General features: G+C 42.4%; 1 pseudogene; it reads right to left on the bottom strand.

The window, feature by feature from the left end:
• Positions 1 to 18,409: 18,409 nt before the first annotated feature.
• Positions 18,410 to 19,963, bottom strand: LOC114707975 (annotated as a pseudogene).
• Between the last annotated feature and the right edge of the window lie 5,064 nt (positions 19,964 to 25,027).

Below are 25,027 nucleotides of genomic sequence, written 5' to 3'. Positions count from 1 at the left end.
TCTCTCTCTCTCTCTCTCTCTCTCTCTTCTACACACACACACACACACACACACACACACACACACACACACACACACAGTCCCCAGAATCAAAATGGCAATATTTTAAAAACTAAAAACGAGGGACTGGAAATGTGGCTCAGCACTCATGAGTACCTGACTGCTCTTGAAGAGAATACAGGTTCAATTCCCAGCACCTACATGGTGGTTCACAACCACCTGCAAATCCTGTTCCAGAGGACCTGTCACCTCTTCCGACCCCCACACGTCCCAGTCACTCAAGTAGTGCATAGACATCCATGCAGGCCAAGCACTCATACACGTAGACTAAAATAAATAAATCTTAAAAAGTAAATAAATAAAACACAAATGAAATGGTAATAAGTGTATTGAAGAAGATCAGAATTGAAATCATGCTCAGGAAGGAGGGAGTTTCCCATTTTCTTTCCCTCCACCGTTGTCAGCATGGGCTCAAGGCCTCCTGAAACCGGAAGCCAGAACCGGAAAAGGACGAAGAGCTCCATTGGAAGCTGAAGGAGCGCTGAGGCAAAGGAATTCCCTGTCTGAATCCAGCAGTAGACGTCAATCTCCTTCTCCCTTTTCTGTTTCTCCTGCCCTGTCCCAAGGTACTCAGGAGGTCTCCTGCCTGCTCTGAGGTAACCCAGGGGTAGCAGGACCATCTATCTACTCAGGAGCAGGGTGGCAGATGCCTGACTGAGAACGAGGCAGTTGCTGAGAAGGAAGCCTCTGGGGGCTGGGAAAGGTAACTGTTTCAGAACTGCAATACCGGCAGTTTAAGGCGCATCCCACGTGGACCTGTCACCTGTGCTTGGAATAGAAATCTGAAGCTCAGAAGAGGCCTGGGCTAGAGTTCTAGGCTTTCAAGTCATCTACACTTAGAAGCTATTTAAAGCTAAATGTTTTAGATGCTTCCTTTTTTGTTCCTGAGTAGTGACCAATGATGGAGATTCCCATGTAGCATTCCTTGGTATCTGCTTACCAAAAAGGAAAACGATAAAACAGATTCGGACAAGCCTGAAGATGGAGGTTATCTTATTGTAGACAATATAAACAAGGTCCCACGTGGTCCTGAGTCTGAGGCCTGGCTGATGAGTGAGATGTCTTCAGGTTCGCTTGCATAGCTCCTAAAATCAACTTCGAAAACTTTATATTCTCTCACATTTTCAGATTTTCATCTTTTTTTAAGATTTATTTTTGAATTGTTTAATTGTATGTGAGGGTGCACATCTTTGTATGAGCATGTGTACATGAACTTGTTTGCCCAAGGAAGCTAAAGGCATCAAATCTGGTGCAGGAGTTACAGGCAACTGTGAGTCACTTGACATGGATTCTGGGAATTGAACTCCGTTCTTCTGAAAGAGTAGCACACACGCTTAACCTCTGAGCCACTTCTCTATCCCTCACCAGAAACTTACTTAATGGCAAGGCATGGGATTCGGGGCACAGGATAACTACTGACATGTTTTTAGTTAAACTACTAGATCACTCAGACATAACCAAAAGATTGCAAATACCATGCAGGGCTTATACTTACCATCATAGATTCTTAAAAATATTTAAAATCCAGCCAGTGAGATGGCTCAGCAGACAAAGGTACATGCTACCAAGTCCGACAACCTGAGTTTGAGTCCAGGGACCCACATTATGAAAGGTGAGGACAGATTCCCACAAGTTGTCCTTCAACATGTGTTGTAGCTTGAATAGTGCCCTATGGTGATATTTAATTTGTACTGAAATGTAATTTTAATTTATTTAATAAATAAAGTTGCTGTCAGAGCTATTAGAGCATAGCAAGAGTGTGGTTAAAGAGTAGTAGATTTCTGTGTGTTCAATAACCATATTAAATATCTTTAAATAGTATTAAGCAGTGATGAGCATCATGTGGTTGGTTTAGAAAATGAAAAAACAGAAAACTATTAAACACAGACAAACAGGAAGTAGCTCTCTCTCGAATTAGCACTGCAGAGTTTTTATCTCTGAGCTCTGACTCTGCTTTTCTTTTAATTCTTTTTTTTTTTTTAAGATTGTTCTCTACGTGCCATGTGTGTGTTTATGATGCATGCACATGCATGTGCAGGTACATGATAGTGAAGCCTACTTTGATTAATTCATGTATCTGACAGTTAATATTGATTATTATTATAATTAGACATCCATTTTACTCTTTTTTAAATGCAAGTTCTGAAAAGAACTTATCCATGTAAATGAGTAGGTTGAACGGGAGTTTTATTGTAGTAATGGTCTGCAATTATTTGAACACCTCTAGAGCTATATGTCTAAAATCACACAGCTGTACATAGTAAGACATTCTCTCTCTCTCATGTATGTGGTAATGTACAACTAAAAATTATATTTTAATGAGTCACCAACTGACCACTCAAAGTCCCTCCTTTAAGTTTGTTGCTAAATGACTTGCTACCCAGTTGTTATAATCACCTACTTCTCACTGTTCACACTAGTAGAATAAATTGCCTATTTGTTAAGAGCTTCTTCCACCCCGAGGGCAATGGCTGCTAAATGCTGGTGTTTCCTAACTGCCAATGTGGAGAGTTTCCCAACATCGGTGGTTGGGAGGGAATTGTGCAAGGGAAGCTGAAAACACCGAGGGCAGACACTGCAAGGGGCCTAAGACAGATAAGACTTCGGAGGAATGCGGAAGTCCAGGACTCTGGCGAACTCTCCTAGGCTTTCATACGCCCTGGAGATCTTGGGGCGCTCTCAGTTAACTAATAAGCATTTCCTAAATGAGAAAGAAATGAAGGGGAGGGGGTGCAGGGCAGAAGGAGAGGGGGAGGAGAAGGGAGGAAGGGAGAGAGGGAGGCAAGCAGAAGAGTTGAAGGTTATAGGAAGAAGACAGTGTGGCCCTCTGGAGTTGGGAAATTCTTCAGTGCCTGGAGTGGAAGGTCAGAGAGGGAAGGAGTATGGTAAATAGGAAAGGAAAACCCACCTTCATTCTCAGAAAGTGGTAGAAACTTGAGGCCAGAGTCAGAGCTCTGGATTGCATTCTAATCATTCAACAAACATTTCTTGGCATTTTTCTAAATCAGGGCCTGTGCCAAGCCTCAAGGATACAAAGACCTTCACACTCATAGTCTTCAAAGAACTTACATCAGCTGATCAGGTCTCAGGTCCTCTAGCCCAGCCAACTCCCTCCTTGCTTTCCTCTGGGAACTTTTCCACATACTACCATTCCGTTCCCATTCTACCAACACTCCTTCAGGCTAGTACTAAATCCAGGGCCTTCCAAGTGCTAGGCAAGTTTCTACCACAAGCCACACCTCCAGCCTACACCCTGCTTTCTAATGCAGTAGATTGTGGGATTACAGGGATATCTGAGATAGTTAAGTTTTTAGCTCATCAGCGCTTTAGCCCTTTGGAGGACAAGAGATAAGACCTAGACATTAGAAGGCCAGAGTTTAGATATTGGTAGGCAAGGAGAAGCTTCTCTCTGTGTGGTACACAAATGTCACTGTATTTTTACTCATTTCCCATTATCAATACAGCAGCACTGTAAACCAAATTATCGAATTATAAACCAAAACATCTAAACAAAAGTTAAAATGCACTTCCTGGAGTTACATGTGGCCTGCAGATACTTTTGATTTGGCAGAAACGGTGTTGATGATTTAAAAAATAATTCATTTATAACATTACAATTTTCAAACAGCAATTAGCTATCTTGCTTCTGGTGAAAATCTGACATTGCAACAGTCAGCTGTCAATGAGTCCTAGCTGTCCCTGGAGACACAGTACACCCTTTCTCCATGATCCACCTACACTGCCACACTGCCTGCCCCACACCCATCTTCACAGGAGTTATCTGCCCTCACGTGGCCTTCACACTTAACGTGACTATACATAGCCCCACACTGGCCCAGTAACACCATCTCTAAATGCAGAAAGTTACAGAGGCAATTGATTTTATTCTAAAAATCATGCATGTGCAATATAGAAGACTTAAAAAATTAATAAAATGAAACAAAGTTATAAAGTCCACCAACGATCTTGCTGCCTGAAATAATCAATTGCTAATATCTCAAAAGGTTTTTTTTTCCTTTTTCCATTATTTCATTCAAATTTGTGAATGTGTGGGTATAGAGGCATTTATTTTTTATTTTAATTTTCTTTTTTAGTTCTTTCTTTCCTTTTCTTTGTGCAGATCAAAGCCATTATTATTTTCCTTGATGTTTACAACCATTAGGTTTGCTTGACAGTCACAGTTTCCTAGAAATCCTTCTAACTTCACTTATTAATATAATGCTATGTACACTGAGCCCTATACCATATTTTTTATTTATTTAGAATCCATTATACACATTGTATGACATTTCTAACTTAGTTGAAACTGTTCTGAACATCCTAGAGGACAGCTTTAAAACTGAAATAATGAAATCTATCACTTGGTTCAGGTAGAGAGAACTATCCTATCACTTTAGTTTCAGAGTTTCAGCTGTCTATAATAACCACTTTCAGATGACTGTCAACTGGATGACTTGCAGTTGTATCATATCATTTGTTCATCTCTGCATTGGAAAAAACAACCAAACCCTTACAACAGTGGTTCTCAACTTGTGGGTTGACCTCTTTGGGCATCAACCCTTTCACAGGAGTCACATATCAGATATCCTGCATATCAGATATTTACATCATGATTCATAACAGTAGCAAAATCAGAGTTATGAAGTAGCAATGAAATGATTTTGTGGCTGGGGGTCAGCACAACACGAGGAACTGTATTAAAGTATGGCAGCATTAGGAAGGTTGAGAACCACTGCCTTAAGAGATAGCTAGGGATATGATGGAAGCAAGAAGCAAGCACCCCATCCCTCTCCCTCTCAACACTCAGAAACTAGACCAACTTCTAGACTTAGAAGGGGAAGAAGCACCAACTGACCCAAATTAAATTTCTATGTTCTTTATCCTTACTAGTAGGGCTTACATAGACCTCAAGCTTATAGAAGGATATCTGTTGAGCTTTCTGTACACCTTTATTACGGAATTTCATCCTGAGTTGGTGGTTATTTGTCTTCTGAAAGCCAAGCTACTGGGGAGTTGCATTTTTCCAGAAAATAAATCATGAAAAGTACAAATTCTAAAACTCTCACAGAAATTGGTGGAGAGATAGGAACAGTATTTATCACTGTTTTGAATGTGACTGAGAAGTTTTCCAAGGTTTTGCTATACCAGTGACATCTGCAACCTGAAAGGAGAAATCATGAGTTCAAAAAAATTCTCCTTCTTCTATCCAGGTAAAATTAAGATGTGTTGGGAATAGGTGTTGTTTTAATGTGGTCATTTTAGTCATGTGGAAAAGAATCTATGGGAGGCCAGCTCCCACCTTTTCAAGGGTTCTTATGAGGAGAGAGGGATAAGAAAATATTATATAGAAAGAGAGACCTAGTTGATGAGAAGAAAAATAGAAACACAGGATAGCTTCAGGAGGACCTGGGTCAATATCCAATGGCCTTTTCTGTTTATTCAAAAGGGCTTTTTATAACAATGTCAAGGGACAATACAAAAGACCCCCCCCCTTGCTAGATCAAAGCACACCACACAGCCAAGTATAGACCCTTGCAAGCACTTGGTAACCACGCTGGTGGTCAAATCATCCCCTTACGCATCCCTGATGGGTAAAGCAAGCTCAGATTCTCAGACCCTGAGTAAGCTCTCACTAGGAAACCTCTGTGGGTCTCTACAACTCCCCCTTCTTAATATTTTAAAGAGCTATTCAGACCCTTCAGATATACTATGTCTGTCTTAGGTCATCTTCTTCTTTGCTAATCAGCCTTACCTGTCAAGGAGATACACTTTCAAGTATACGCTATCTTAGGTTGACAGCTAGCAAGAAGGACTTAACCATCTCTGACTACCAGCCTCTGGCAGGGGAAAGAACAGAACTTAACTCTATACAGCTCTAAATCAAGTCCCCACTAAGAGCTTGCAAGTAGCTGGAACAACCACAGCAATTCTTATGGCTAATACACCCTCTAGTAAAGGAGTAGAGGATGACCAAGATGGAATGTCCTTTTTGAATGGGTCTAAGATGTCTATAGCAGCCTTAGCTGTACCAAGCCCTTTTTTAAATCAATAAACTCTTTATGTAACCACATCAAATAAATCAGTAAACTCCTGATGCAAACACATCAAACCAAAAGACTCCCTTAGCATCACCAAACCATGGTTCTTCAATATCAACAGGCTAATATAATTCTAACATGAATACTATACATATTTACAATTCTTACAAACTTACATTCAAAAGCAATCTCTCAATAGAACTATTTACACTTTACAAACTTTAGCAAACATCCAAGAGCAATTTCTTAATAGAACTTTTTGCATAAGGTACATTAACACAGGTTACCATTATCCATACAGAGAACAAGAAATTTTTCTAATTAAAGAGACTGAGGAATTATTAACTCCCCCTTTTCTTATAATTTTTTAAGCTGCATCTTGAGCCTGAGTAGAAAAACCAAACCTCCACTTTTACCCAAAACCAGTTCCACCCATTCCTATATAACAGTTCCATAAACAGTTCCATTTCTACACAAAGTTCGTAAGTCAACACAGTTAATAAAGCATATATACATACACAAAACAGTTTACAACTCATCACAGTTGATAGAGTCTATAGAAATGAAAATTGTCCCATTTCTGAGGTTTGCAAAGCCAGTTCTAATACCAGTCCCAAAGTTCAACTGACAGCCCAAGATCAGGGCCTGGCTCATCAGCCACCCTGAAGTCTTTGTATAGCAGTCCAAGTCATAATAACTCTTAAGCAAACAGATCCCAATATGAGGAGTCCCATAACCAAATTTGTTGAAACTCCCCTGAATTCAGCAACTCAACTCAGATCAAACAAGTGTCTCTGAAGCCTCACTCCCAGCCACAGAGGCACTTTCAGTTAGCTTTCCCCTAGGTAAAAACTGCTCCAGGGCAAAAGCTGTTGGCTGGCTGGGAAGACCTCTTTGTACAGCTGGCCTGAACTGCCAGCAAACAAGCTGCACAGCTTTTTTTTTTTTTTTTTTTTTTTTTTTTTTTTTTTTTTTTTTTTTTTTTTTAACCATCCCAGTCTGTCTGTGTCTCCCATCTCTGGGTCTGCCTGCCTAGAGAACCCAGCATCCTGAGGCCCTGAGGGCTCTCTTGTGCCTCATGCTGCACAGCTGAATGCTGTCCTGCTGCTATGAGCTACGGTTCACAAGCAGCCCTTCCAGGTCCAGGAGGAAACCCAGCCGCTATGAGCTGCGGCTTCCAAGGGTCCCATTACCTGCTCCACCAGTGGTCTTCAAGTCCCCTGTGTCCTGCCTCATTTGCATGGCCAAACACCATCTCAGGCTCCTCCATGGCTCTGGCTCACTGGGAGCTCGGGCTGCTCCTGGCTTCCAGCATGTCTCCGCCATTGAGCCTGGATCTCAGCTCTGCCTCACTCAGCAGTTCTCACTGCCATTCCATGCAGGACCATGTCTCAACTGCCCAACTGGCTGCTGCCTCTCCCTCAGTGTCTCTGCTGGGCACTTGCCACCAGGGGCTGCTCTCTCTGCTGCACTCCAAGAAACTGCCACTGTCTGCCATTTGCTTCTCTCTTGTCTTGGCATCTCTGCTTGGCTCTTCACCTCAGCTTCTTCTGGGCAGAAAGCTTGCAGACTCCCACTGCTCATGCTGTCTCTTGGCATCTGCTGCCTGGGAAGATATGATGCCCCATGGGTCTCAGCCACTGATACCTGGCTGGGCAGCTGCTCACGCTCCGCTGCTGCTGCTGCTTTCTGAAGCTTCTGAAGCCACTCAGACCACTAAGTTTGCAGTGGCTGTTTTGTGTGTCCCAGGTCCTGTGTGTACTCGGAGAAAACTACTTATCATACATAAGTAACTTTAAACCTTCACCATATCCCTAAAGCCTATATTTCTCAATCTTCACCAAAACTTGTTTAAAACTTTAGAGAGAAACAGAGAAACCTAGACAGAGACAGAGACAGAGAGATACTTGCTGCAGCCTAATTTGAACTATTCCACTTTGTATTTACAATTTTACTCCCAAATACTAGGATACCACTGCCTTAACCTTAATTCATAACTGGACATGTCCAGCTGCTTCCACGGTGCCCCCTTCTCTCCCTTACTTATCCTCTATACCCAAGTCCCTGTTCTGGTGTCATCTGTGGGAGGCTCTTTTCAAGGGTTCTTATGAGGAGGAGAGAAGGATAAGAAAATATTATATAGAAAGAGAGACCCAGTTGATGAGATGAAAGATAGAAACACAGGATAGCTTCAGGAGGACCTGGGTCAATATCCAATGGCCTTTTCTGTTTATTCAAAAAGGCTTTCTATAACAATGCGAAGAGGTGGGGCAAAAGACCTCCCCCTTGTTAGATCAAAGCACACTGTACATCCAAGTGTAGACCCTTTCAAACACCTGGTAACCACGTCCATGGTCAAATCATCCCCTTATGCAACCCTGCTGGGTAAAGCAAGGTCAGATTCTTGGACTCTCAGTAAGTTCTTACTAGGAAACCTGTGTGAGTCTCTACAAGAATCTTTCCTGTAATTTTTGGTTTTGTAGTGCTGTTTTTGACTTTTTTGTTGTAGGTTGAGGCTATATCAGTAGCATTAGAAACAATTTGAAGCAACAATTTTCAAAACTATATCCCCATTTTAATGTTATTCCATGTTCTACACTTTTTTTTTTGACTATCCATGCATTGACTCTTTTCCTGTACATTTACAGAATGCCTACTATGTGCCAAGTCTGAGGTAAAGGGTGAGAAGGGCATAGCTCTCACTCTAGAGAAAGACAATTAAACTACAGCGCTGGGACTATATGTCTTCTAGAGACAAAGGGGACATGCAAAGTGCATGCACTGGAAGAGCGACCGCACACTGAGGAACAGCACAAATGGAAGGATGTGGCGGCTGAGTCTGACACAGTGAAGAGGTGCAGAACCACTGAAAGTATGAAGGGTTGTGATGTGGAGTGAAGGAAGTGTGTGCTAAGTAAGTGAGGTAGCCTTAGGGAACCACAAGGGTTCAACACAACCAAAAGGTTAGGGTGGAGAGATGGAAAAGGTGATGGCAGATAAGGGAGCAGGGTTGGTGCCAGATGGTAAAGGAGCCTTTGCATCACACTGAAGGCAGTAAGAATCCATGGAGCATGTGTTAGCAGCAGAGAGCCATAATCAGATCTGTGTGTTTTAGATGGTGAGTTTGTTGGCAGAATGGAGAACCAACACGGGCCAGTAGGAAAGCGGCTGCAGCACCCAGGGAAAAGGGGACAAGGACAACCTCCCTAGTGGTGAAAACTCTGAGAACAGGAGGCATCTGAAGACACTTAGCACAGAAAGTGGCAACTTCCTGCCTGGGAAGAGTGAGGGACTTTCTGGTCATGGGCATTATAAATGCTTATAAAAATGTATAATCTCCTTCACTGTGTGGAATTCAAATTACAACAATATTCATTGTTACATTTGAGTTCTAGGCCATAAATTGAAATCTTTCCACCCTCTGAAATGAAAATAGTTCTGATGATTTCAGCATTCACTACATCTTTTTCCGAATCATGAAACCATATGCTGAGAAGGTGTCAAAATAAAACCAGGGATGTGGTTCTTTAGAAATACAACAGCTTCACATTATCTGCTACCACAATCAACTACATGTATTCACACGCCCACGTCATACCATTATTAATAGCCTTTAGCTTTCTCAATTTTCCACTCAAAGGTAATTTTAAAACAATAAGCTGACTGCCAAATATGTTAGCCTCTTTTATAGCCAGTGCACATAGCATTTTCATTCCAGTTTTTTTCTTAAATAGTAAGAGTTATCCTAAATGTTCAAAACAGCGATTGACTAATAGCAACCTTACTCAATGTGTCAGAAATAGCAAGGAAATACTAAGAAACACAATGTGATTTTAAAGTCAGTACTCAAGTCATGAGTTGTGATGGGGTAAACTGAAGTGTACTCACTAATATCAAGTTGTGCAAGTCAAATGGGAAAGCCATTGCTTAAGCCGTATAGAGATGTGTTATAAAGAATAACAGTGAGTTAGTTTAAGACTTTTTAAAGCTTATTGGATAAGTTAGTCATCCTATGAGATCTATAAGGAATGTTGTGAGCTTAAACCTTTCTTTTCCATCATGTGTTCTTAAATTTAATGATAAATTACTGTTGCTATAATGAAAATTTGAAATTCTACTATCAGCATTATTTAACAGTAGAAGGAACAGATGATGGAAACTCATTTTGGAAAATTCCTGACTCCACTAAAAATTCCACAAGAGATTCAGAATTTCCAAGATAGAGATTTAGGTCAAGGTTTACACAATAGATGAGTCTCTATAAATCAAATTTAGAGAAGAAACCATGGGATTGTTTTGCTTAACTACCCAATATTAAGAAACCAAAGACTACAGAATTATCAAATTTGACCAGGGTGACAAAACTGGTTGGTAATGGCCTTAAAAATCTAGGTTAGAGCTCTTCCCAAGCTCCCAGCCTGTGGCTTCCATGACTTATCATCAGCTCCACCAAATCAGAGAAGTTTCACTAGAGAAGGAATTCTCCTTTATAAACTTAATAACCAGCCTCTAACTTACTCTGTATTTTATAAACTCTGATTAATATTACTTCTATTCAGTATTTGTAAAGGAAAATATATGCAAGCAATTATATATGTCAAATTTGAACTGTAAAAATTTGGAAATTGGGTGGGGACATAATCTAAACTAACCAAAAATTAAGTTAAAAATAAATTATAGTAATGTTTTTCTTTGGAGTCAACAGCAATGAGCCTAAGCTGACCTGTCTCCTCCAAAGATATTAAGGATCTTATTTTAGCAACTGTATATGGATGATGAAAAAGTGGAATTGTGGAATCTCATTCTGCATCAATGGCATCTAAATTCCAGCCAGTGTCTATTCAATTTGTAATTTTTGGAACTTCTGCTTATGGTGTTACAGTCATTGTAAAAAAATCTTCATGGGGTGGAGGGTGGAAAGCTAGTTGAAAACTACCAGAGGCTTTCAAGGGAGCCTCAAGTATTGTTATCCCCCATCTTCCAACCTTATCATCTCCTTTCATCACAGAATATAGAAAGAAAAGAGGTCACCATGCTAATAATGACATACAAAAGACAGTTGGACTAATCGGACACTCTGTCTTCATGTGTAACATTCAAATATAATTACTTGATTCTGGAACACTAAACGCCTTTTGCAAATTTGTCTTGAGAGTGCTTGCCACTGAAGAACATTTGGCTTGCTCAGGGCTATTCATTTTCATATAAACTAAATGAGACTATGCCAAGGAAACTCCAAAGCCAAAAACAATTACTGAAACCCTTGTGGCTAAATCCTAGTAGGCTATTTATTAATGCGGAGCCTACCTTATGAGTCCTAGTCCTTTAATGAAATCTCTTTCACAATATAGCTCTTGCTGGTCAGGAGAGGAAGGAAACTGACCCCTGCACTATGTACACCACATTTCCTCGTTCTCACAAAGATGCAGCAATGCACACATTGCCCACTTCAGAATGAAGGAACCCACTCTGAGACGAGAAGACAGTGGCTCCAGACTTTCATGTCTGCCTGAGCTCAGAGTTCAAGTTCACTCCTCATGCTCTTCTCTTTCTCCAAAAGCTGCAAGAGGACCCCAAAATCTACATCTTAATAGAAAATAAATTGTGAACTCTGCTTTGCTTTGGTTATGGAAAGATTGGGTCTTCCTATAGCAGCATATTATCTTTTTATGTATTTCACTGGGAAAATCTTGTGGCTAGTTTTTACTTAAGAGAGCTAGGAAATGTCTCTAGCTATGATTAACTCAGTCTAGATTCAGTGTTCTAGAAATGTAAACCATCCACCAAACCAGACATCAATCATCTGAGCTTTGTGGCATTGAAACTGTCAGCTGTCAAGGGAGATGATGAAAGAGGCCCACGTCAGATGAGATGGTAGATTAGCAAAGGGGGCTTCAGGTCAAGGACAGGTCAGAGTGTTGGAAGCGTATGCTGAAGCAGAGTTTCCTCGAAGACTGAAAGACACTGTCAGCAAAGCAGCTCAGTTTTGACTGACAAAGCCATGGAGACAAGACAGCTGAGCTCCCAGTAGGCTCTGGTTCCGTCAGCCACAGCCTCACTGTTGTCTAAGTAAGCATTGGGCTGGCAATGGGAACCACTGCACAGAACGTTAGGTCATGTCCAGTTGGCCAATACTGGTCAAGTATGTTCTACATTTAGAAGAATTATTTCTGGGGCCCTGCTCCTGTGAAAGGCCACAGGACAGTCTGGAGTCAACTAGGACGTGTCTTGGTTTCACTTCCCTATATACGTGTTCCGTAACTTGAAATAGTATCAGTGAGGGGAGGATCACTGCCACAATCACAGACATTCACACACATCAGGAGATTATATCTGTATGAATTGTCCCAGAGTTGTCTATCATGAAATGCAATGGTATATCAAAAGACTCCCAAAATAAGTGCATTAAAATGTGGGTACATAAAAAATTAAAAGTTTTTAACCAAAAACTCAAAAGACATAAAAATGGTATTTTTAAAAGAGATCACCACCTGGCTTCTAATTTTTAAAACCAATTATAATATTCAATGTACAAAGATGGGTGTTCTCTTACCCAGCTGGTAAAAATGTAATTCCTTTGCAGTCTCTGCAAAGTAATTTGCTAGTATATTTCAAAAGCCTTAAGATAGTCACAGCTGCCTCTGAAAGCACAGTAGCATCTGGAATTCTGAGGGTGAAGCCCATTTGTTTTCACAAACCATTCAAGCAATCCTGCAGCTTCAGCTGGAGAACCACTGCCCTAAAGATGCTTCACCCACACCTGTAGCTTGCTGACCACCTACTGTAGATGAATGCTTCTGTGTCCCAAAGTCTACATGGCATTTGAGATGGGTCTTTAGAGGATGACTAGGTTATAGAGGCTGAGCACTCATGGTACTCTCTTTCTGAAAGGACTCTGAGCACTCTCTGCCTTCTCCCATGCGGGGTTGCAGTGAGAGGACACTGCTGATAAACTAGAAACTGGGCTTCCAGCAGACACTGACCTGATGATGCCCTGGTCTTGTGCTAGCAGCCTCCAGCACAGTGAGGATGCATTTCCTTTTATTCTAAACTGAACAGTCTGTGCTGTTTGATATAGCATCGTTTAGGGACTGCTAAGACACTGTCTCTAGGCCAATGAGTCCTAAACCAATATCTGAACCCTAGGTGAATTTTTCTGAATTCCAAGCTCATATAACCAACCACTCACTCAGTATTTCTGTTTTGATATCTTACAGATACTTAAAAATAAATGTATTCAATGTTAGAGAACGTTTCCCCCTCAAAAAAATTCTTCTTAAACTAGGTATGGTACCACTTTGGAAATAGAGATAGAAGATCAGGCCGGGCGGTGGTGGCGCACGCCTTTAATCCCAGCACTCAGGAGGCAGAGCCAGGCGGATCTCTGTGAGTTCAAGGCCAGCCTGGGCTACCAAGTGAGTTCCAGGAAAGGCGCAATGCTACACAGAGAAACCCTGTCTCGAAAAAAACAAAAGACAAAAAACAAAAAACAAAAAAAAAAAAAAAAAAAGAAAGAAAAGAAAAGAAAAAAGAAAAAGATCAGGAGTGTGGGTCATTCTTGGGCGCATGGCAAATTGGAGGCCAGCCTGGACTACATAAGATCCTGTCTCAAAACAAAAACAGCAGCAGCAAAAATCTTCTTTACCTCCCGTGGTCCCAATTCCTCTGTGTGTGTGTGTGTGTGTGTGTGTGTGTGTGTGTGTGTGTGTGTGTGTGACTGTCTCTCTCTCTCTCCGTGTGTGTGTATGACTGTCTCTGTGTGTGTGTGTGTGTGTATGACTGTCTCTGTGTATGTGTGTGTGTGTCTCTGACTCTCTCTCTCTGTGTCTGTCTGCGTGTGAGTGTGTCTCTGACTCTCTCTCTCTCTCTCTCTCTCTCTGCATGTGTGTGTCTGTCTGTGTGTGTGTGACTGTCTCTCTGTGTGTGTGTGTGTATGACTGTCTCTGTGTATGTGTGTGTGTGTGTCTGACTCTCTCTCTCTGTGTCTGTCTGCGTGTGAGTGTGTCTCTGACTCTCTCTATCTCTCTCTCTGTATGTGTGTGTCTGTCTGTCTGTGTGTGACTGTCTCTCTCTCTGTCTGTGTATGACTGTCTCTGTGTATGTGTGTGTCTCTGACTCTCTCTCTGTGTCTGTCTGCGTGTGAGTGTGTCTCTGACTCTCTCTCTCTCTGTATGTGTGTGTGTCTGTCTGTCTGTCTGTGTGTGTGTGACTGTCTCTGTGTGTATGTGTGTGTGTGTCTGATTCTCTCTGTGTGTCTGTCTGCATGTGAGTGTGTCTCTGACTGTCTCTCTGTGTGTGTGTGTGTGTGTGTGTATGTGTGTGTCTATCTGTCTGTGTGTGTGAGTGTGTGTGACTGTCTCCCTCCCCCCTCTCTTTGATACAACAAGATGATGGCTCTCTGAAAGCCAAGAACTGAGCTCTCTGCCACACTTTGGTCTAGTACTTCCAGGCTACATAAAAATGAAAACTAAATTAATGCTGTGGAAGCCACTGTCTATGGCACTTTGTTATGGTAGCCCATGAAGACCAAGGCAGACACCTGCTAACTGTCTCCATTCATCGCCACTGCTGCCAGCTGATATAGACTATTGTTATTGCAATCCTTTTCTTCTTTCCTTTTTTTATTTTCATGTTCTCTCCTTTCCTCCCTCCATCTCTCTCTCTCTCTCTCCACTTTGAGATGAAATCACCCTATGTAGCCCAGGTTGACCCAAAACTTGTGATTCTCCTCCCTCTGCCTCCTAAATACTGGGATTATGGTATTATAGGCTTGTGCTACCATGGCTAACCTATTACAATTAGTTTCCAAAAACCAGTTCCATCTCCTTAAAACCGTTATTTACATCCAAGCAGAAGGATATTAGTGAGTCAGTTTTCTGTTTAAAAATCTTTAAATGACTCTCCATTGTTTTTCAGTAGTACACAAACACAACACAGATATGTCAAGATGACATATATAAAATCAGGTGGTGACCCCCAGCCCCACTCCAGGACACTGGCCCTGGCTTCTTCTCCAACTGCTTGCTGCCCTCAGCATTTATACCTCCAGCCCCTCCTGGACAGCCTGCTCTTGTGTCAATTTTTCGCCAGGCTGGAAAATACATAGCTGCTTTCCACAGCCATGGGTCTCTCAGGACCAAATCTTCTGCACTCCAAGTGTACTTTCCAAGTTTCTCTAGCTGCTTCCTGCTCTGTTTACACTTCAAAGCCCTGTGCTTGAAGTTTCTCTTCTGGGCTTCCTTGGTGGCACACTGTCTGTCTCTTGGGGAAATAGCTTTTGGCTTGAAGCCCGAGTAGTGGAAGGTTGAAGGTTAATGTACTTGTGGGATTAAAGGCACATCAATTAATACTTCACGAGTTACCCTTCATGCATTAGTGAAAATGCCCTGTACTATTGGATCTCTGTGCAGCTCTCCAGTCCCTCTGTGCCATGGAGAGAAAGTCACTCTGACTTGGCTTCCTGAATACATCATGCTCCTTCCCACCTTTGGGCCACCTCCAGCCTTCCTTCTTCCCAGTGTGTACTCACCTTTAATGTCTCAATAGAAATATAATTAGGAAGGATATTTTTTTACCACTCATATGAGTAGGTCTCCTGTTATACACTGACAACAGGCTCAAAAATTCTCCAACTTAAAATTTATGAATTCATAATTACTTACCATTATCTTAGTTTCTCCTGTCTATGCTTATTATTATTTGCTAATTTTTAATAATATCTATTTGCTCTCATTCTAAGCGTCTGTTTTGTTCTCTAATGTTATCATAGTATGTAGAACACGCTAAGGTTCAGTGGATATCAACTGATGGATCTATGGGTATCCCTGACTGGTTAAATATTTTTTGCATAGGTCTCAGAATTAAGATTTATATATTTTATTTATTTTGTGGGTTTTATATTTTGAGATTATTTACATCATTTCTCCCTTCCCTTTTCTCTCTCCAAACTCTCCCATATGCCTTTCCTTGCTCCCTTTCAAATTCATGGCCTCTTTTTTCATTAATTGTTGCTACATGTATATATGTGTAAACATATATATTCATAAACATAACTGCTCAGCCTGAACAATGTTACTTATGTGTGCGTGTTCAGGGCTGACCATTTGCTGTTAGGTACCAGTTGGTGGCTCGTCCCTGGAGAGGCCGTTTTTCCCTCTCTCAGCATTTCTTGGCTGCCTGTGGTTCTTCGTAGAGAGCTGAGGCCTCATGGTCTTTCCCTTGTCCACTTTGGTGTATGTGTTGGTGTCATCCTGTCCAGCTCATGCTGTGAGACGTTATGGATGTTGTATCTACTTATATTCAGTATCCCAAGATTACAAAGATGTGGGATTTTATTTAAAAAATTACTCCATTTGCAGCTACTTTTCTGAATGTGTCAAATACTGTCAATATCATACAATCATTACAAATTTGGAAATAAATCTGCTTTCTTATCTTCCATTTATCCGACTTTAAATTCCTTCTCCTTCCCCCTCCTCCTCTGCCCTCCTCTCCCTTCCCAACCTCACTCCATCACCACAAAGCTGACAGCTGAACTCAGGGCCTTAGACCAGCACTGTGCCACTAAGTTGCATTCCCAGCCTGTTAGTCTACATATTTACTCTACCAAAAGAACCTCATTTATTTCAAGAAACTCAGGCAACAGCCTACATTAACAAAATCCTATTTCCTATTTCTGCATAAGATTTCACTGGAGAAAAGAACCTAAAGCCTTTTGATTTTTAGAGAGAAGAAAAACAGATTTTACAATAAGGCTGGAAGGTCACCTAGAATGTTCACACAAAGACCTGAGGGACAACGCCAGGCACATTTTTTATAGGTGGGCTTTTTCTTAAATTGTATAATTCACTTATACAAAGAAGTCATTTGCCAGCTCGGTTTACATCCTTTCCCTGTTTTCCTTTCCACAGCAGCTCATTTCACACACAGTTGACAATGACTTGGACTGGTCACCAGAGTAAACCTGGGGTAACTAAAGACAGGTTTGGTCCTCCTCCCCTTTAAAGGGCATGACCCCATCTCTAGAGAAAGATTTCGCAGTGAAGAATCAACAGCTTTTTTCTATCTTATGAAGAAATCCAACCAGAATTAACCTAAGATGGTCAAATTTCCAACACATTTCACTGTTTCTTTTCACATTCATTATTTGCAGGTATGAGAAACCAAAGCAAATACAGTCCATACCCTGGCCTGATTCTGGAACCTTCCTAACACCCTCAGGTCAGGCTTTTCCTGTCTCCGACCCTGTGGTACAGCCAGACACTCTTTAGGCCACTCCCCTTTCCCTCCCTTCTCGTCATTGTTCCAGTCTCCTGCCGCCTTCGTCTTCTTTTCAGACAACACAAAAACTTTCACCAAAATCCTGGACGTGGTTTCTTTCAGTAGTCTAGAATATACTAAGTCATTTCATGGGTCTCTACTGCCCTAGCATGACACACTGTAAAAACAGCATTTTTCTTAAAGTTTCATTCATCACTTGAGGTCTAACAACAAACATTGGTAGAATTTCAGTGTTTGCAAAACCTTAAGTTTGGCAAATACTGTGAATACCACTTTTGGTAGATGCTGAAAAGTCATGGTGAATCAGGAGTGAGGAGTGTACCCATTTCATTCATAGTTCATTGATTAAAAACACCTGGTTGACAGGGTTATGATTTGGTCCACCCCAATATTCACCCCATCTGTGATCTGCTGGAGCACATGAAGGGACCTGTCCTGCAGACCCAAAGCTCCAGGATCTCCACCACACAGGATGACAGCAGGATATCCAAGAAGAGACCCAGTGAGGGCCCAGCTTCAATAGTGTGGCAGAAACCAGAGGCCTCGAACCAGACCAATGACTCTTTGCAATGAACACTTGTAAGTAAAGATGTATAGACAAAAGGACTTGCTGCATGACTCACTGTGTCACAGGACAGCTTCCATGAGGAGGTTTTCTTTTCTTTTTTTCTTATCTTTTTTTTTCTCTTGAATTTTACCTTGGAAGTGGGGCTGCAAGAGCAGAGGGCAGATACACAGGGACGGGAAATGCATGGAATCGAGATGCATGATGTGAAAGACACAAAGAATAAATAAAAAGAAAGTTAAAAAATACATGGTTGCCATGTTTCAAATAATCTATTAAAATACCTTTTTACAGTCTGTAATTTAACAGTAATCTGAATATCGTTAGCTGCCATTTATGACAATGGCAGAGGGGCCAGAGAGAGAAACTCACATGAACATATTATAGCTGATACAGAGTAATCCTAGGATACTCCCATTATAAGAAAAAAAAGTCCCAATTTATAAATAAACAGTCCTCGCACCAGTTAATACACACAATTATACCAGAGGCTCTTTCCCATTGCCACCTGACGGGGTTCTGTCCTTGCCCTAGGGAAGCCAGGCTGTGCCCATACTGCCTGCACGCTTCTGGTGTCTGTCCATACACTGAAGCCACATTCCAGTGCGCGTTCATCATTTACCTGCGCAACACTGAGAAGCCAGGCCAGCCTTCGCTGGCCTTTGAGATTCCAGCAAAGGGGTTGATCTCTTCCGTCCTCTTCTGGAGCTCCGGCAGCCCTGGAGCTCTGGGGCGATGGGAGCCGGCTGGAAAGCGGCAATGGCGGTATGGATACAAGGACCATTGCTACCTATGGAACACATCATTGGCTCGCAGTGTGTGGAACTGGCCTGGAGAGGGGTCTTGGAAGTGGACTCTAAAGATATGTTTAGCTTTGTCTGAGTTGCCAACACCCCCTCGGAAGGAACCGCTTAATTGCACATCCCTGTCCTGCAGGTCTTCCAGCACCAGCTCCTGCACTGGGACCGGTCAGCAGGCAAACCCAGCGGGAGAGAGGCGCATTTCGTCTAACAGGCGGGATCAAAACCAAGATGTCTTGAAACAGGAAAATGCGTACTTCACGGGCACGTTTAGTCTGCTCCCCGTGGCACTGCAGTCCTGGGCTCACTATGATCCTGGGTCCTCTCTCAGGACCAGGACACTTCTCGTCCAGGTACTCCAGCTTGTCGATGTAATACTGACACAGATTCACTTTCTTCAAGTTCCTATCAAAACTCCTTGCATTATCAACACTGCCTCCTCCAGAAACTGAACATCAGGGTGGTCTCTTGGAGTATGTTTAAGGATTCCTTTTAACAGAAAAGGGTATTTGACTAGGTGACTTTGAGGGATATCTAGGAAACTCCAAAGATCTAGTTTTGGAGTGAAGGAGACTCCAGTCAGCACTGGAGAAAGTCTTCCATTCGTAGGTCCTGTTTTTTCTGATCCGGAAGAGCCTTGGCCACCCACGGTAGCCTTTGTAGACTGCTGCCAGGTAACCAGTTCACGAGAATGTGACCCATCAGACCCACTGTCCGGTCAGGCTGGGTTGCTTCTATTCTTGTCAACAAATCTGCATGCCATGCCGAGTATGTAAGCACTCAAATCAGCAGGTGCATGTGTGGGTTCCTCTTCTGAGATGTAGACAGCTTTAACATGGAGTCGTGGTAGCTTGAGATCTTTGATTAAGCCCTGTTTGCCTCAGGATAATTCATGCATTGCCTCCTGACCTTTGATATCGCAGGTGGTCAAGGACTCCTACACACTGATGTCTAGCATCTCTGACCATACATAGCACACTGCTGCTTCTCTTGATAAGTAATGGGACTGTGGACCTGCTGAAGGACTTCTGGGCAGAAGCTGGGGATCTGTGGTCACCAGGAAGGAAAAATGACTGTTTGGTTTGACCAAAGCGCCTGACTGCTCTATTTCTTACAGGAGAGATTAAGTTTGCTGAGGATAAAGACACATTACTTTTTAACCTAGCCTGATTTGTGGGCAACTGAAACAAATAATGAAAATAAATAGTTCTACTTTTCATCTTTATTCTCCCTTACCCTTATTCTACATTATTTTCTTCTTCCCCAGTTTATACAACCATGATGCACTTCTCTGTGGGCTGGGGAAAGGGGAAGAAAGACCGTGGGAAATAGACAGTAAGGTCTATGGGAAAGAGCGGAGCCTCAGCATCTCTTAGACAGCCCATAATGATGATTTTTACCAGTATGAACCTCTTCATTTTTCCTCTTGGAGAACCCAGTACAAATATAAAATCTATTGATTCCATACCAGGTTGAGAATGACACCAGTAGGTTTATTTCATTTTCAAGACAACCATGAGTGAACCACATTAAAGAATAATTAGATACAGCAATGACTCTCTGAAGCCTGAACAGAGACTCTAGCCACTAAACAACCTCCAGACCTGACTCATCAAGTCCATTTTACTAGCTGCCAAGACGTCATCTTCTCTTGGATGTCAAACCCAACTGGCCTCAGGTGAGCTCATTACCTTCCTCCACAAACTGGTTTCCCTTCTCATTTCCCTGTGTGAACCAGAATTACAATGATAATCCCAGCCAGCCAGGCTTTCAACCCACAGGCCACCTCCCACCTCTCTCTTTTCCCATCCCACAGTCCAGGGAAGAGGGAAGGAACTGGAATTTCTCTGCCCTACCCATTAACGTAGGCAAGGCTCTGACATCAGGGTTAGTTCAAGTCCTTGTGAGTCAGAATGCCTCATGGTGTTTGTTTAAAATGCAGACTTCCAGCAGAGCCTCAGCCTACTGATTCAAGGTTTGGTTGAGGAATCGGCATTTTTAAAATTAGATCTCCAGAGAACTTTTCAAACCACCTAAAAAGGATCAGTGCTAAGGAAATGACTCAGACAGTCCTGCTATGAAGGAGCAGGTGAGTAAGTCACCCAGGCTGAAGAAAGAGCAGTGGAGTCCCACACTGACGAGTTAAACTCAGGCAGACAATAGTGTAGACAGCATGTAAAGGTTCAATATGCTGAAATCACATTCAGATCTATTCATGAATAGCTTTTGCCAGAAAGGTCATGAAAGATCTTTTCCCCCAAAAGGAAAACCAACCAAAAAAAGTCCTGCGAGGGGCTAGTCTGAAAGAGAGGTAACCACTAAAGTAACCACTTGGCCTTCCAGAATTAGCACAGGTTGGTTGGCTCCAAATACCACTAGATTATAAAAAGACCGAAGAGACAATATGGAGACTGGAGAGAAGCTTAGAGGAATGAGTGCCTGCCAGCCAGAATGTGGTTGCCAGTGAAAGAAGCCATTCTAGCTACTGTGAACTCAGAGGTTTAATACAGATATCCTGACTTAGAGACATTTCAGCTTGAGATGGCTTAAGGATATTGCCTTTTCTTCAGCTTTACAATGATGTAAAAGCACCAATAGTCAATGTAATATTACTTCAGTTTGGGGATTTTCATCTGCCCCTGGCTAAAAGCATCATACAGACTGACATGATCCTCTGGTGTTGTGGTAGGCAGAAACGCACATCAACCATTGATCACAAGGATAACCAAAGGTACTTAGAGCCATGGTTATGTGACTGTGGCATTCAGTAGGTTAGGTGTACTAAATGCACTCTTGTCTTAATGATATTTCCAGCCTCATATTGGTTTATTGGGATGGAACCTAAGGATAAATCAGGGAGCATTTGTACAATTCAAAATGATTGGAAAGGCTAGGAAAATGAGCTCCAAAATTCTACAGATGATTGCTATAAGTACCAAGTTAGCTGTGGTCAGAACACAGAAATAGAAAAACTGGGGCCTAAGGAAATAACTAGTTCAAATGCTTCCATATTAGATCCATGCCAGCAAAATGAGTATCCCTGGGCCTCACACCAGCATGCAGCAGACCCTCAGGCTCTGCAACCATACTATTAAAATAAATAAACAGATAAACAAACAAACAAACAACCCAGGTTTCCATGTGCCTCCTACTGCCTTTGTCTCATTCCTGCTCAAGTGTCACATTTCCATCTGTTTGCAAAGGTTGTCTGCTCAGGCATGAGAAGCTGAAGTGTGCATGGAAGAGGAGTGCAGTTTGGGGGCCACACATCTGTCTCTTGGCTCATACTCAGCTGTTGGTGCTCTGCTGGAGTAAACATGCTCCCAGGCCAGGTATCCTGCCTAACTATCGCAAGTCAGCATTTAGCAGAATGTCAGGTGAACAGTGGGGAAAGGAAGGAAGGAGATGTTCAGAACGAGGCCAGGTCAAAGTCTGCTGGAAACTCAGTTTTAACAGCATTTAAAGCCTCAGAGGAAGAATCAAGAACACTCACTAATCCTCATTTGCTAGTACCTTTTGGGCTCTGCCTGTTTCTCTTCATTTCCATGCATGTGAAATTAATATGGTTCAAATTCTTCAGGTCTGGAAATTTTCAAATGTCTTCTGCCTGGTGTCCTAGCCATTTTCTCCCAATTCTTCCCTATTCTGGTCAATTCTATACACTGATTCCTGAACTAGATTTCCTAAAACAGTGGTTTTCAAACTTCTTGTTGCAACCACTTCCAAAAGAATTTTGTTTTGTAAAACTTAGAATCCTGTTGTAACTTACTAAGCTTGAAAAGAAAATTATGGGTGCAGGATCCCCCAAGACCAAGTTCTCAGTGTAGATATAATTCTGAACGGTTTTATTAAATAAGAAACACAAAGCCAAATGCAGAGTTAAAAGCCTGAGAGGTCAGAGCAGCAGCCAAGAGCTAAGACCAAGACCGCCTTCTTACCCCTCACTGTAGCTGTCGTCCTTCCCCTCAGAAAGAGACCTACTTCCTGTGTATCTGTCTTTTTATTGACTTTCTGTTCTGCCTTCTCATTGGTTCTAAACCCAACCACATGATCTCCTCATCACTGCCTGTCTATACAGACCTCCAGGTCTCTGTGGTTGGTATTGAGATTAAAGGCATGTGTCTCCATGCTGGCTGTATCCTTGAACGCACAGAGATCTGCCTGTCATGTGATCAGGATTAAGGGCGTGTGCCACCACCGCCGGACTTCTGCTAAATGGCTTGCTATTAGCTCTGACCCCCAGGCACTTTTATTTATTAACATACAAATAAAATCACATTTCAGCACAAATAAAATATCACCATATTCTCAGCACAAAGGATATTTATTTGCCCCAGAGGGACAGAGGGCAGAGAGTAAGAGACAAAAACAGGAGATCAAGGATGAGGGAGAAGGGGAAGGGAGCCAGGGAAAGGGAGCAGAGGTATTTGTCACAGAGGGACAGAGGACCGCCTCTGGATAGAGGGAGACAAATGTGGCAATACACAAATAGCGGTTTATAAAGGTAAAAGAGAAAAGTCCATGTTAGAATGAAGAGCTAAATTTTAACTGGGCATGTTAATTAGGTGAGCCAAAGGGGCTTCTGATTGCTTCAGTACTTTGATAGCTGGACCTTGGTATTCAGCCTCAGAAGAAGGAAGTGGACAATAAGGGCATAGAGCTTCATGGCTGGCTTTAGGACTGTAATCTAATGGCTTTTAGCAAGGCCGAGGGAGTGGGTGAGAAGAGCAAGGTCTGCCAGAGCCACGCTCCCCACACTCAAGCTTGTCAAAGTTCCTTCAAAGCTGACATTTAAATTTTTTTCAACCCAAGTTAATATACTGCAAATTTATACTGTAAATATCTTCATTTTAAAATAAAATATTGAGATGCTTTAAGAATTGATCTAATGGGCTTGGTGTGGTGGTGTATGCTTTAATCCCAGCACTCAAGAGGCAGAAGCAGGCTGTTCTCTGAGTTAGAGGCCAGCCTGACCTACACACCTAGTTCTAAGACAGTCAGGGCTACACAGAAAAACCCTGTCTCAAAAAACAAAAAGCAGGGGCTGAGAACCTAGATGCCCGTCAACTGAAGAATGAATTAAGAAAACATGGTACATATACACAATGGAGTATTACTCAGCAGTAAAAAACAATGATATCATGTAATTTGCAGTCAAATGGATGGAACTAGAAAATATCATCCTGAGTTAGGTAACCCAGACTCAGAAAGACAAATATGGTATGTACTCTCTCATAAGTGGATGCTAGATGTAAAGCAAAGGATAACCAGACAATAACCCACAGCTCCAGAGAAGCTAAGTAACAAGGAGGATCCAAAGAGGGAATGTATAGATCACCCTGAGAAGGGGAAATAGAGTAGATCTCCATGAGTAAACTGGGGATGGCAGTGTTTGGGGGCATGCAAAATGGAGGGTGGGAGATAGAGGGTGAGAACATGAGAAAATGAGATGGTCGAGCTGGAGTAGGGACGGAGTGGGGGAGCAGTGAGGGAGATACCATGATGGAGGGAGACATCATGGGGATAAGGAGAAACTGAGTGCTAGGGAAGTTCCCAGGAATCACAAGGATGACCCCAGCTTAGACTACTAGCAATAGTGGAGAGCGTGCCTGAACTGGCCTACCCCAGTGATCAGATTGGTGAACACCCTAATTGTCATCATAGAGCCTTCATCCAGTGTCTGGTGGAAGCAGATGCAGAGATCCAGATCCAAGTACCAGGCCAAGCTCTGGGAGTCCAGCTGAAGAGAGGGAAGAGGGATTTTATGAGCAAGAGGCATCAGGATCATGATGAAGAAACCTACAGAGATAACCAAACCAAACTAGTGGGAACTCATGAACTTTAGACCAACAGCTGTGGAGCCTTCATGGGACTGGACTAGGCCCTCTGCATGAGCGAGACAGTTGTGTAGCTTAAGGGGCCCCCTGACAGTAGGATGAGGATCCATCCCTGGTGCATGAGCTGGCTTATTGGAGCCCACTACCTACAGTGGGACACCTTGCACAGCCTTGATGCAGGGGTAGGGGCTTGGGCCTGCCTCTATTGAATGTACCAGGCTCTGTGGACTCCCCCCAAGAGACCTTGCCTTGTTGGAGGAAGGAATGGGGCATGGGTTGAGGGGGGAGAGGTGGGTTGAATAAGGAGAGGGGGATTTGTGATTGGTACATAAAATGAATTTTAAAATCCCTAATTAAAAAAAAAGCAGGGGCTGGAGAGATGGCTCAGTGGTTAAGAGCACTGGCTGCTTTTCTTGAGGACCCAGGTTCAATTCTCATCACCCACAT

This window comes from Peromyscus leucopus, chromosome 3, assembly GCF_004664715.2.
Source record: "Peromyscus leucopus breed LL Stock chromosome 3, UCI_PerLeu_2.1, whole genome shotgun sequence".
In the NCBI taxonomy this organism is placed as follows: domain Eukaryota; kingdom Metazoa; phylum Chordata; class Mammalia; order Rodentia; family Cricetidae; genus Peromyscus; species Peromyscus leucopus.
Note: the sequence above shows the minus strand (reverse complement) of the source record. Positions and strands in the feature narration are given on the sequence as shown.